Source organism: Corapipo altera, unplaced genomic scaffold (genome assembly GCF_003945725.1).
Source record: "Corapipo altera isolate COAL_440 unplaced genomic scaffold, ASM394572v1 2, whole genome shotgun sequence".
NCBI lineage: Eukaryota > Metazoa > Chordata > Aves > Passeriformes > Pipridae > Corapipo > Corapipo altera.
In genome coordinates this window covers 9,276,108-9,290,917 of record NW_020884890.1, presented here as the reverse complement: position 1 = coordinate 9,290,917, position 14,810 = coordinate 9,276,108, and the positions used below count along the sequence as shown (strand labels likewise).

Below are 14,810 nucleotides of genomic sequence, written 5' to 3'. Positions count from 1 at the left end.
GCTGTCCAACAGTGTTTGTTTCTATCTAGTAATTTACTGTGTTATGGGACAGTTGCTTATGTGTTTCTCAAAACGGCCTAAACTCAGCTTGTTTTGATTCCTTATGGAATATGGTATAGTGGTATATGGCAATATGGTATAGCGTTTGTGGGGGAACAGACAAAATTACAACCGGAGCGTGCTCTGATAGAGATCAAAGTTTGCTGTTTTGTAGGGGTTTTCACTAAACCCTGCAGTTCTGGAGGCCGTATAAAAGCAGTAGCATCTGGCACTGAAGACACCATGTTGCCACTCCTCTTAGCTCACTTTCACATGTGCAGCAGGGTACCCACCCCTAATCCTCCAGAAAGCCTTCCTTGTTCAAATAACAAAGGTTTGTACCAGAGCTAGGTCCAGTCTATGGATATCTGTGCTTCCCAACAACTCTAGAAGAAGGTAAAAACACCTAAGCAGAGAGAAGTTCCCTCCTCTCTGCCCGTAGAGTACTGGTCTTCAGTCTAGTTGCCCTGAGTGGGTGGTGCAAGGAAAAGGCAATACAGGATGTATTTGCACAAAGCTGCAGGGTTGGTTTGTTGATATCTACATGTTTCTGCCCAATAGATGCAAGACAAAAGAAATGTTTGGTATTTCAAATACTGCCACTATGTGAATTCTGTTTAATTTCATGTGTTACTTACTTCCTCCTTATGTACCTTACCTCAAAACACAAGGAAGTGACGGAAGAGACCCTTACCTCACAGATGTGGGTATGTGTGCTGCTGGGTGATGGGAATGGGGAATGGTCACAGCAGAATGAACTCCCTGTTGCTTTCCAGACTCCACGCTGAGTCTAGCAAAAGCAAGACTTGTTTTAGCAGATGAGGAGAAACCTGTTGTCTCAATCATCCATGCGAGTTTTAGTAATTGGCCTGTTCTGCTTGGAGAAAATAAATTTAGAATACTGAAAACGTAACACATTTTCTTCTGTGCTTCTGGTACGTACTGGAGCTGGTAGTTCTACTGTATGTGCATTTTCAGTATGGCAGCATTATTATAATAGTGGTGTGCTCATCCAAGCACAAGCCACCCCAGGTCCACGATTCTAGTTTTGTTACTGAGAATAGTCTTAAGCAGTTAATAATTTTTTCTTTATTTTGAAAACATCTTTTTCTGCATAACTCTGTACAAAATCCTTAAAATACAATTGTATCCCAGTTCTCATTCCTGTGACAAGTATCTTTTTGAAACCTGCTGTGGTTATTTTATTTTGAGTAGAAATCAAGACTTTGCTTAGGATTAACAGATGCTGTGAAATGTTAGTATCTGACAGCGAGATGCTGACTGTGCCGGTACTAATGCTTCATTACCTTCTTAATACCATTTACTCCTGTTGGATCATAACACTCATTAAATGAAGGAAATTGTGTAATCATTGACCATTTTCTTTTCAAAGTGGAAAATTTTTATGCCAAAACCTGTGTTATTTCCTGCTCTAGCTTTGCAAAATAGTTCTTGTCATTTTTCCCAAAAACAAATGAGCAAAGTGTAATGGTTTTAAAAATTAATCAATGTTTCTATTTGAAGCAAATGTGAAAATAAAGGAAATGCCAGCAAGCAACATACAATGTGACTGGAATTTAAGTAGCATAAAATTGAGTTATTGTACACAAAATTAGCATGCAAAATATAGGGTTTTTGTGGGTTTTACTAATGTTAACAGGAAGCTCAAAGCCCAGAATGTCAAGTTGTTTTTCTAGCTCAGAGAAACTGTTAAGAAATCTTTGGAACAGGCTTAATTGAATCTTTTAGAGGAGTGTAGTGAGAATTTATGAATTCTGTCCTGTACTTTAAAATCTGTATGAGCACTGAAGGGGAGACAGGGTAGAGGATTCGGGAATCTTGTTTCTAGTCTAGTAACAACCATACAAATTTCCTTTGTGATTCCTTTTCTTGTCTCTGAAACAGGGAGGTTTTTGGTCCTGTTGGCCTTTCATTTCACTTTAGCTTGCAGATACATCAGTGGGGAAAAAAAAGGAAAAAAAAAAAAGAGAAAGAGGGAACAAGAGCAGAGGCAGGTAATCAATTCATTCAGCATCAGATTTCTGCAGAGGCATATTCCTGAAGGTACTGACTTCAAATAATGTTAGCATTCAAGGACCAGGCAGCCTCATCTGTTAATTTGTGTTTTGTCTCAGATCTCTGAATTTGACTTTGAACAAGGATATTCAAAATAATAAAGACTGTAACTTAAAATGCAAACCTAGCTAGAATATGATCAAAATACTAGAAGGAATGACTGTATTTGTATTCAATAGCAGAGAAATCTAGTAGGGTTATTTTTCTGAAATTCAAGCACCTCATTCAAAATTTGAATTCTCTTTATTATTAAGGAAAGCGGTGTAAGCTTCCATAAACTGCTAAGAAATGGAATACAGTTGTCAAAAACTTAAAAAAAGAGTTACTTAAAAGTCATTAATTAGTGATTGCCTCTCAATACACTGCCTATTTTTACCCAACTAGAATCTCAACATGAGGAGTTGAGTGTATGTGCAATTTGTACCATTGTCCTTCACTGACATCAGTTACTCTGAATGAACAAGTATGTGGGGAAAGATTAAATATCTAGAACTCAAAACTTTTATGCTGTTTAATGCTTTTAAAGGGTTTGAGGTTGTAAAATATGTGTTAATACTAAACTCTTCTGTTGGATAAAGTTACAAGGGAAATGAGAGGTTAAATTATTTAGGAAAATTGTCAGAAAATTCACATAACCTTTGCCTTGTGAAAGGGCAGATCATCTGAAATTGTCTCATGGTCAGGGTTGGTTTTTTATTCTTGCATGCTAATTTATGATGTTGTAATTTTCGTCTGGCTTTGGCCTCTTCTCTGCCCACCTCTGAGTCATGACAGAGCACACAGTTTTCTTTCTGGCTCTTGCACTGAAAACCTCTGCTCAAGCACATGGGGAATAACCTGCATCTTGGTCTTGCAATCTGATTTACTTTGTATTTTTGAAAGGCATCTTAATGTTTGGGTAGTAACAAGTTGCTTGAGACACACTTTAAAACCTTCAGCCTCCCTGAGGTAGGACCAGGTGTTTATGTGGCTCCTGGCATTTTGCCCAAGGGAGCAGTTAAGTCCCTTTATTTACTGCAGCCTGGGCTGGTGTGATGCAAACAGCCAGGATGGCCCAAAGAGTCTGTTTGCCTTGGGATGTGCTGTGCAGGGCAAATAGGTTGCTCTGAGCAACCGGATCTAGCTGAAGATGGCCCTGCTTATTGCAGGAGAGTTGGACTAGATGACCTTGAAAAGGTCCCTTCCAACTCGAACTATTCTATGGTTCCATGATTTAAAAACTAGTTTTCTTAGGTAAAATTTGTATTTCTAGTTTAAGCCAGTAGTCTTGTTTTCAAGTGGGCATTCCTGACATGTTGCACAGGTTTAAATCCATCAACCTTAAGCCCAGCCACTTAGTTCCCACATGATCACTAGGTACAGCTTGATAACATTTTGGGTTTTTTTTCACAGTATTGCCCTTCACAGAGCTGTGCTCAGTAAGTGAGAAGTGATGGCTGGAACATTTCCTCTCTTGATAAGGCTTGATATTTGCTACTGCTGAATTTCCCTTCTTGTCTGTAACATTCCCTTTGCTCTCTCATCTCTCTGGATCATTTGCAGTTTGAGTCTGCCTCTTCTGTTTGCTCCCACTCTGACTGGGTGTCATAGCAAATCTGATTGCTGTTGAATTTACACCAAAGAAATCTGTCATATGGAGGAGACTCATTGATGGGCTTTGACTCCCGCTGCAGCAACCCAGCAGTGGCAGGCCCAGAGTTTCTGTTGGGCACTGACATGAGCACTATCGAAACCACACAGAGACTTCTGTTCCAGCTGTGCTGCCTTCTATCTGTGACAAAGCCAGGCCCAGAGACCACCACCAAGTCCTCTCTGAAGTACCAACAGGGTGGTGAGAGGCACACCATGAAGCTGGGTTACAGCTTTGCATTAGGACACATTTTGCATAAACTTCACAGGAGAGAACTTCCTCTGGACTTCTGTTCAGGGGAGGTTAAAGATGCTTGTCCACCTTCACAGGAAAAATACTTATATAAGGAAGTTGAAAATATCATTTACTTCAGGTGAGCCTGCAGAAATAAATTAGAACTTTTTATTTCTTTCTTTATAATCTCTTTAAAGCTGTCAGGGTGTAAAGTCCACCCAGGTGTTTGTTGCATTTTGAGAATACGAAATTCTGATCCCATCTGCCCTGGGAGCTTTTTCATGCGATGGAACGATGAGAGAAGGGGACAAACCCCCTGGCTGAGAACCCGGCTCAGGCTCCACTCTCCCGGTTCATTTCAGGTGTTCACACCTTTATGCAGAGGAGGGCACGAAGCCCGTCCCGCCGCTCCCCAGAGGCCCCACCTGCCCCCGGCAGCCCCGCCCGTCACACCTGGAGGGGGGGGCCCGGCCCTGCCGCCCGGAGCTGCCCCACGGGCCGGGCCGGAATGCGCTGCCGGCGCCGCCGGGTGAGGGTCCGGGAGGGCGGGTCCGGGAAGGGGGTGTCCCCTGCTGCCCTGCAGCGCCGGCACAAGGGGGCTGCGGCCCGGCCCCGGCTGGGGGGGCACAGGCACAGCGCGCGTCCGACCGGTCTCCGGGTACTCGGAATGTGCACGGAAGTATTTTATTTCTTTAGCTTCTCGGGCCGGGATAACACTACATCTGCTACCGCATTCTTTCTGTCTGGTGGATCAGGCCGCTCAAAAAGCTGATTTTAGAAACAGGTGGAAGACCTGCAGCGGCAGAAGTTGCACGGTCGTGCTGTGTAAGTGCCCTGGGCAATGCGGTAGCGATACACGCGGGTCCTGTCCACCCCTCCGGCCTAGCAGGGGTATTTGGTTGAACTAATTTGTGCCTCTTCCTCCCCGCCCCCCTCAATGTACAAGGGTAAACGACGACTCTACATGTACAACTACTGACGATGTCTAAAATTAGTTGTTTGTTCTTTGCCCCTGGTTCTAAAGCAGGTGATGCAGAAGTGAAAGTTACAGTTTGTGGTAATGCTTCATCACACACAAAGACATTTTCATATTCTTTACAATATTCTTTGGGCCTCCTTTGGCATTGTTTTGTGATCTGGGCTACTTTTTCCAGGCAGTTTTCATATATCTAACTTTTCATGTGCACGTGCTGTGTATATTACAGTAACCCAAATTATTTTGTAAATTACATAAATTAGGATAGCAGGAACTAGAAGTAACTCAGACACAACTGAAATGAATTGATGGTGCTTGCAGGCTGAGTACTGCACTAGAATAGAGAGTAGGAGCTGTAACAGCCACTCCTAGAGAACAGAGTACATGTAGATGACTCTGAATGTTGCAGCAAACCTGCACACTGAGAACACCAGCGTAGAAGATACAAGTCTCAAATTTCAGAAAGTCTTAGTTCTGATTTGAAAAAGCCTCACAGACTTCAAAAGACAGTAAATGTGCTCCTCAGGTGAAGGTGAATATCTTAATTTGATGAGGAAGAAGGAAAGAGTCATGAACATCTTAATACACAGCTATGGCATGGCATGTGCCTGTGGAATGAATGTCAATGTCAAATCCTTTTCTAATCTAGTGATGGGACTGTGGCACATGTTATCGACTTGGTATGCTATGTGTGCCTTCAGTTTGAAAGAAATATCCCTTAGTTCTATCAGATGTGCAATAATCACTGAATCTAAATAGATTATTCTGGAGGCCATCAATCTGGTATGTCAGACGTGTTTAATACACCTAATTAGATGACAAAGCAGCACAATAAATTTTGTTCACAGAGAACAGCTTTTTACTGCAAATTAGGAAACTATGCAACTTCCCAGTTCCTTTTCTTTTTGTTTTGTTTTGTTTTCTTTGTTTGTTTGGGGTTTTGTTTGGTTTTGTTTTAGGTTTTTGTTTAACAATGAAAAATGTCTGTGTAACTCTTAAGAGCGGATTTTCACTTTCTTGGTCTTGTGAAGCTGTCTACTTTGGTCTTCTATTAATTTTTATAAGTACGCTCAGATTTAATGCAGTTAAAGGGGCCTAATTCAGGTGTGCTCTGGCTGTAACTGAAATGATTGAGTACAGATGTTATGAATCAACAAAACAATCTGAAGGAAACTTCTAACTACTACACAGCTAGCAAAGCTCACAGCTACGTATTTTCTTTTCTTTTTTTTTTTTTTCTTTTTTCAGAGTAGGGAGCAGGGAAGTGTCTTAGAAGAAACTTGCTGTTAGAATGCCTCACATCAATGCAGCTGCAGCTCTGCAGGTTTACATGCTGCTGTTTGCTCTTCCTGCACAATATTTCATATCCCAGTGGTATGGAACAGACTCTGTTGAATGCATCCAAATAACAGAGAGGTTGTAAGAGTCTCTTTCCCTACTGCATTTATTTATAAGACAGTTCTCTTTCTCATCCCCAATGACCCTTTGTCCTGGAAAGCTGGACTGTGGGTGGGACACATTGGCTATTCCTATACCAAAACAACATTCAAATCATAGCTCAGACATTTTTGTGGCTTAATGGAACTGTATTTAGTTGTTTAATGATGTCCTTCAAATTTGAATAGCAACCATTATTTTTTCCCACAAAAATCGTTACAGTCTGAGTGCATGAATATGCCTTAATTTCATTCTGCTTTGGATATTCCAATATGCATTACTGTGGGTTATGTCCCTTTCAAAAGGGGAAAATGAAGCATTTGATGAGTAACACTATTTCTAATTTTCCATCATGTTTTGACAGTTAAAGATTTTCTTGCACAGTATGACTCAGTACAGACTCTTTTCCAACAAAATTTATTCATAGTGAATTAGTTAAGGCAGTCACAATGATAGAATTAAGTAAGGAGTGCCATTCTGTATATGAATTAGAGAAGTTATGTATTGACAGAGCCTCACACATCCATCTTCAAATGTAAAATGGAGAATATTACATCAGATCTAAATTTTTGATGGTGGTAACCATCGGCAAACGTTAGTATCTTGAAAATGAACCATGCAAAGAGAGACTTAGTTTTAACAGTGCGGCCAGTGCACTGCACTGGCTGTGTAGTTCATCTGTGGAACTCAAATACATGAAGTAACAAGAGCAAAAGATTGGCCTGATTAAAAAAAGAACTAGGCCTGGCTTAGTGTGTAAAGACCTAGAGTTAAATAATTTTCAAGCCTCGTGGCATGAGTCAACTACTTACTATTTCAATTTATGCAAAAACATTTAAGCTCTTTTTAATAGTCTTTTGATTACATGCACCATTTTTTGAATGTTTGATGCTCAGTCTTCTCAAGTAACAGTCGAAACTGCAGAATCCGATGCAATTTAGCAATTCCTATGGTCTGAGTAGAGGAAGCAAGAAATCTCATAATGAAAAACGGTATTTTCTAAAATTTACATGTGGTTTACTGGTACCAGTGATGATTGAGAGAATATTCATTTGCAACCTTAATAGTAATCTTGAGGAGAACCTGTTCCTAGTCACTGACCTTTTTTTCCTGTTTGCTACAGAAGCCTTAAAGTTAAATATTAAAAAGCTATATAAAAATACTAGAGAAGGTTTTAAAACCAGTATGATGACAATTTTTACTACTAAAGGATAACTGCCTCTTGGAGCTGCTCTACAAGACCTTACTTGAGTCTGGATGCATGGTCAAATCATTTAAAGCTGTGGCTATCGAAGGCAAGGTAGGGTGTTACATACATGGTTTCTTCTTAACAGGAAGGTATGCTGTGGGGAAAAAAATGACAAAGAGGAAGCATCTCTCATTTGCTTGTGTAGCCTGATTTAGAACTTGAAAACCTTGTGCCTATTTTCTACACAAACATAAAAATTTGAACTCCATGCGAAGCTAAACGTAAATCATGGTAGTAATTTTATACATTTTTTCCTCTAAATTTATCTGACTGTGAAGTCAGGATGACTAACTGCATTAATGTTTGTAAGCAGCTACATGTTTGTGGGATGAGATCCTACCACACTGGATGGATGTCTTATGCACTATCTGGTAGTTCAAGAAAACTTGAAATTGAATTAGGAAACACAGGTGGAAAATTTGTAAGTTTAAGAGGAAGGAGAATCTTGATTATTGGTCATGTGACAGTGAGTTGGTCTAGAAAAAATAAAATTACATCCATTTATATATACACACCATTTTAATTTAAGAAGTCTGTTCATAGGCTTCTTTTGGAAGTTTGAACAGCATATTTGTGAAACTGAATTCTTGTACAATAGAAATACTCCACAGATTTTACCCTGTCTGGACCTTCAAAGATCCTTTATTACTGATCTATGTACAATAATCAAGGGTGTCAAGTCCTCTAACTGTGGAGGAACCAGACTTAGTTTTGCTTCCACCAAAACTTAGGGGAATGGTCTATGCCTGGAAACAGAAACTGTGCTCTTCTTAGGTTCACCATATATTGCTTTGCAACTTTGTGGAAAGCTCCATGCGTATCTAGAGATAAAGACCAAATGATCCTTTGATTATTTGTATGTAGTTGGAGCTGCTTTTCTTCTGAATATATTATAAATAATTGGTTATCCCAAAAATAATGGCATTTGAGACCTTCCAAACCAACCATATGAGCTGCTGTTTTTAATAATGCAGTTGGGCAAGTGAAGCTATTTGCCCATTCCTCTTTCTGTTAAAAGGTATTTGTCAACCTTAAGACTTCCAACACATTTGAGCTAAACGAAAACTTTTTAAAAAAGCATTGTTTGCAGAGTTATGGAACCTGCATTCACTTCCTTCCAGGTAGGTAAAGGGAGTAAGACTGAAAGAGGGACAGTGGTGGACACCATCAAAGAGGAAGGAGACCAGGACAACCTCTAGTTCTCTGGCACCAACAGATTGCTGGGTAGTATAGGTGGAGAATGTTAACCCAAATACCTCTGTTCATAGACTGTTGCTGTTACATTGTCTGCAGAAGGAGTATTCAAAAGCTTCCCACCCTGTAAATGTTCAGTTTGCCCATTGTTTCTTTACCCTTTCTCTTTTTCACAATAGCAATGGAAAATTCATGCCATTTCTCCTTTCTAAGGACATCCCTCCCTAGCCCCTGCCCTTTAAATTCAGATGAAATTCAGTCTAGTGCAGAAGGAAAAGCTCTACTTACTGCAGCCTTAAGCTGGGACTTATAGCCACACACCTTGTCCATACCAATGTTAATCAATTTTTAAAGATTTTACAAAAGATACTGAAGAATCACTCTGTTAGAATTCAGAATAGTATTTGCTCACCTCTATAAAATAAATGGGTTTCTTTCCTCTAATACAGAAATTCTAATGCAACTGTAGAGTTACATATTCAAAGAAATTAGATTCATACTGTTTTTTCCTGCTGGAACAAAGTTGTTTTTCTTGTGTTCTCCTTAAATCTAGTTTCAACGTAAAACACTTATGCAGGCTTCAAATTGTGAAGAAGTTTGTGCCAAAGGCTTTGCAGTATTCCTCTCTTCAGACAAACAGCTAAGATAGGATAAGTGGCCTTCTGATTATTACTGAAACTCAGTTTCTAAAGATCTTTCAAAAGACCTTGTTTGAAAGTTGGGTTATTAATTTTACATTTTAGGAATTGGTACTACAGAGAAAACTAAAAGCGGTGACAATGAAGCAAAGCCCCATTCTTATTTTGCAGGTATTGGAATCTTCACAATCCTTTTGGATCTTGCTTGTGTTATTATTGTCTATAAGGTCTTCTATAGTAGATTTCTCTATTTAGTTTGTAAATAGTAGTCTTTTTTTTCTTTTCTCTTCTCTCTAAACATGAGTAAACAAAACAGAAGATGTAAAATCCAAGGCCTTTCCCCCATGTTGTGTATCAGGATCAATATGATATATTATATATTATGTGTATCTATGTTATTGAATACATCTGAGTGTGCCTATTTTGTAGTGACATATGAACAGTGGTACAGCTTTCACTTGATTTAAATGAACTGACGTAGATCAATTTCATAAAAGGAAAAAGAAACAATTGACTGGTCTGTTCCTGGAAAAAAGTTCCCTGCAATCAGACTGAATAGAAGAATTCTGTGACCTAACCTGGAAAAAACTAATGTCACAAGCAGTTACTGTGTGTAAGCACTGTAAAATACTGTATATAAGGCTTAACTAATTGTCAAAGGCACACACCTTTAATGATTTCCAAAACCCTGTTAAGTCCCCTATATAATATCAAAGGCATACAAACAGAAAACCACCTTCCTTAGTGCATGCTACTTTCTCAAATATCATAGTAATATTCTGGGGGAGAAAAAAAAGCATCTGTTTTTCTTTAGTTCATCTTGTCAGTTCTCTTCCGGTAGAAGTCAGAAGAATTTCTGTTTAAATATTGATCAAACTCTTATCCTTGTTAAGCCTCTTTCTTTGTTAAATTAGAATCAACTCAAGTTCATAGTCCAAAGCCTGAATGTGTTCAGTTCCATGTGGGACAGGTAATAAGTCACAAAAGATTTGGCTATTCAGGAGTCATTGTTGGATAGGATGTAACAGCTGACACTCCAGAAGAATGGCTTCAACCCAAATATCCTCCAAGGAAACATGTTTGAATGTACTAAACTCTTTCTTTATTAATACATAAATAGAATAACTCAGGTTAAAAAAAACACTCGGAAATACTGTTTCAGACCTCCTTCCTGCTATCCTACTGGGAAATACTCCAGAGTCCCATATCACTTCTGCAGCTGAGCGGTACCTCCACTGCTTCTGTGCTGTAGTCCCAGTAGAGCTTGGCTTTTGCACCACTGGTTGGTTAAGCTTCCCTGGTCAGGATTTTACTGGAGATATCTCAAATTAAAATTACTCACTTTTAATACACAGGCTGTATTTAAAGTAGCAGTGTCAACCTATTATGTCTGAATGGATTTCTTGTGCTGTGCTACTAAAGCTGAGAGGATGCTAAATCTTTTATATGATCATCCATAACTGGTGACATCTTCATTGCACCTAAGAAAAGCAAGTAGTTGTCTGTGTTTAACTAGTTTCAGTTAGCTGGATACTTGAAGTGCAAATCTATTTAAAACCACATTTTTGTTAGAATTCTTGAAGTTTTTGAATTTCTCTAGCCTAAGTAGTTGTTGTCCTTGAACAATCAGATGCTAAATCTTTGTTGACAGTGCTGATCTGGTAATACAGTGCTGCCTACTCTGTATGCCACTGACACGCTGCTTAAGTGGCAGGAAGACACTAATCACGAGGAAATTTCCTGAAACTGAGGGAAAAATGAAAAACTTTGTCTGTAGCAGAGAATTCATGTTCAGCCGGGAACAGATATTCAGTCCTGTTTTGTGCATTTGGTTCCATCACTGCTGTTATTTTATCCAACTGCTGCTCATCTTTGGCTCCTAAAACACCTGCGTCCTTGCTTTCTTTTCTGCTCTCAGTGGCATTGTCACCAGCTGAACTCCCAAGAATTTCTCAGCAGACACTCTTATTCTTTTTATGTACCTTATATTGTTCTACTCTCTCAGTGGCCTTGTGTTCATCTTTATTGTTTCAATTTCAATAGCAATGGTACATGGTTTAAATGTGTCTTTTGCTGGCTTTGGTATTTTTTAATTGCCTTTACCTATCATGTTACATGCATCAGCTATGCAAAATGCCTTCTGACCTCTAGGCGGCAATTACTAAGCTTGGTCCTTGCAAATCCCCTTGAAACAGCAGCCAGGCTTTCAGCCCAGCTTTTCCTTACCTTTCTCTGACTTTCACATCTTTACTAAATTGCTGAGCAGAGGCCAGTGCCTGTCACACTGATTATACTGACTGCTTCATAAACTCCAGCCGTCTGTATTCATCCATCACTTTTTTGTGTTTAGATTCTGGGTTACTTTGGGCAGGAATGTTTATGGATAGCAATGAACATGGTGAGACTTTGGCCCAGGATTTGTTTTCATAGGTACTTCTTTGATGGAAGATTTATATATACACATACATAGAAGTTGCCTTAGCTCTCTCCAGGATCAGGACTACGACTGTTGGAGGTGGCATTATGTTCTGAATTTGTCTCTTCCTCTCTGGAGTTCTGTTGCCACTTGTGAAGGAAGAAGGGTCATAACAGATTGTCATGGGACCTACATACAAAAAGCAGGGATATTACAAGGTCTGCAGGAGAAAAGGTTAATTAAAATCTTGACTCTTAAAAAATGTTTCTGATGTGGCAAGAATTTTGTGTATTGCAGTTCTGATTGCTTTATATTTAATTTTCCAAACTGACGCTGGTAAAATAATAGTGAACTGGCTGTATGTATATATCAAGTGGATTTAGGTTCTGTAAGCCTACTGAGTGTTAACTGATTATAATATGTAATCTCTACTCAGCATCTCTCTTTGAGGCTATTTATTTTCTTTCTATTTTTACAGGATCTAAAAAATACTCCTCACTATTGAATTCTAATTAACAAAGCAAATGGCTTTGGCAAATCTACAGTTCATGTTCCTGAGGAAGAGATAACAATTATTATGGGATTAAAGGTAGTATTTATTTTTTATTCAGTTGCAACTTGATTGTTATCCTGTATATTTAAAAAGTTGGATGACCTTTGGCTTAATAGATACTACCTAGGTTGCAAAGTTAGTGAAAACTAATAGAGAAAGCAGATGAATAAATTACTGCTGTACTTTTAAGCATGCGTTTTTGGAAACTGAAAAATGACCAAACTCAAGCACTACCCATTATGAAGTATCCAACTGCTGAGTTTTTAAAGTGTTTTAGCAATTTGATTTCTGTTATGTACAGGCTGTTGCAGACACAGACTTTTGTTTTAGGATTTCTGCTGCATCTAGCAAAGTATGTTGGTTTCTCAGTGCTACTCTGAAAAATCTGCATTTCAAACAGCTCCTGCTCAGCTGCTGAAGAATGTCTCCTTTCTTAACTGCAAAACTCTTTGGGAGCCAAAATATCTGCTTTGTGTATCAGGGTTGGAGTAGCTTTTGATTTCCATCTTACGCAAGGCATACCTGATTTTTAAACTAGTTTTGAGATTTTTATCCAGAAAACAACCTTCAGGTATGCATGCCACATACCAGTGGCTTTTTGCCAGGAAGCCCTGGCTGCTGTGGTGCCCTCTTTTAAACTGTAGTTAGTCTCTGTGTTTAAAATGACAGCAAGTAGGTGAATCATTCGTCTAACAGGAGGTGCTCGGTCTAGTCAGATGAGATTCGAATTGACATCTTCTGCATTTTGGGAGATGTAGAAGGAATCACGTAAGTCAGGCTGGCCTAAAGACTCTCCATGCTCTCTCTTGGAACTGCTGCCCATAAAGGATTCCCCCTCAATCACAGTGTGACACAATTACCTCTTTTATTTGGGAGAAGCCTTAGTTAGTCCTTCTGTTTTAGCCAGCATTGATACACAAAATGTGTTAACATGCCTGAACTTAGAAGCAGAAACGCCACCATCCTACATGAGTGTCCTAAGTATTTAAAATTGGCTTCTGTCCGCTCTGTGTCTAAAAAATAACCCTTCATTGTGTCATTCAGCTGGCTACCTTCAGTTTCCTTTATATTCCATGGGGAGAAACAGATACCTCATCTTAAATATTCATCTTGTGGAAACTAGCCTTTAAGATATCAGATTGCTTTATTCACCTGCATGGCAGGTCAATTCTCCACACAGATTATTAGGGGAACTGATGGTACAAAGCTCACAAAACCAGGTATTTTAAAGTTGTCTAGCTGAGATTAACTACAGATTGTGAATCATGCCTATAGTTCAAGTTCAAAAGATCTGTGGATTGCCCTCATTCAGCCTTTCCCACAGCTTAATAGGCACAGTAATTTCCTGAAGAGAGGAGCGAGCAGAAAATGCTTAGACTTGTCATAACTCTTTCCCAGTTGACAGTTCTCAGCAGCTCACTGTGGGCTTCCTGCATCACGACAAGGCTTGTAACTTGGATTGCCCTTTGTGGGTTTGCGTCTTCATGCTGGACATTGCAGTACCTAAGGCCATCACCTTGGTGTGTCTTCACCATTTCCCCCACTGCTTTTTTGTGTTCCTCTTGCCTCACTGGATTAGGCAACTGATCCAGCTAAAAGAAATAACAAATAGTTCTAACAGCAACACGAGTGGGAACTACTTCAATAAGAAACAGTGCTGATTTTAAACACTGATGTAAATCTAGCGTGTAACATCCCATGCGGTATGTCCAACACTGGTGGAGTACTTGAAGAAAGCTGCTGCTCTGATGACAGAAATTAGGTTAAGGTGCACAAAAAATCCCACTGAAAGTATCTCTATGTACATGAAAAATTCATTAGGAGTTTTCAAAAAGTTAACTGTAGCAACTTTGATGATTTATTTAAGTATCAGATTGTATTTATTTCCAATTCTGGTGCTTCTTTGTTTCTCAGGTGCATCACCCTGATATGGAAACCTACTTCAGAGGATATGATGGATCAAAATATATTATGCAGCCATGGCTGAAAAAACTCTATCCTCATGACTGAGCACTTCAGTATCTGTATATGTAATGTACATCCAGACAACAGATGTCCTTTTTAAACTTGAGCAAACAGACACAAGGATAAAATGTATAATTTTTCCTATGACAAAATAAAACATTCCTAAGCACTTTTTATGTTGAACACTCAGTTTTGTTAGAAGTGAACACATTGCATGTTCAGTTTACTATGACTCAGGGTGGGGATTAATTTCTTTAGAGATTTGGGAGGAAAGGCGTAAATGTAGCCCAGTTTCAGCCAGGAGTACCAAAGGTTTTGTGCATCAAATATCTTGCTGTTTTACAGGTGCCAGAAATAGGATAAGCAGTTGTGAACTGCACTTACAGAATTAATTGTAATCTTA

The 14,810-nt window shown here is 39.2% G+C and overlaps 1 long non-coding RNA gene across 1 annotated transcript; it reads left to right on the top strand.

Annotated features, from left to right (window-relative positions):
- The first annotated feature begins 4,689 nt into the window (after positions 1-4,689).
- On the top strand, positions 4,690-14,754 carry LOC113947950. The gene is made up of 5 exons (XR_003527932.1): positions 4,690-4,804; positions 6,204-6,371; positions 7,603-7,692; positions 12,368-12,478; positions 14,357-14,754. It is a non-coding gene; the product is annotated as an uncharacterized LOC113947950 (long non-coding RNA).
- The last annotated feature ends 56 nt before the right edge of the window (positions 14,755-14,810 follow it).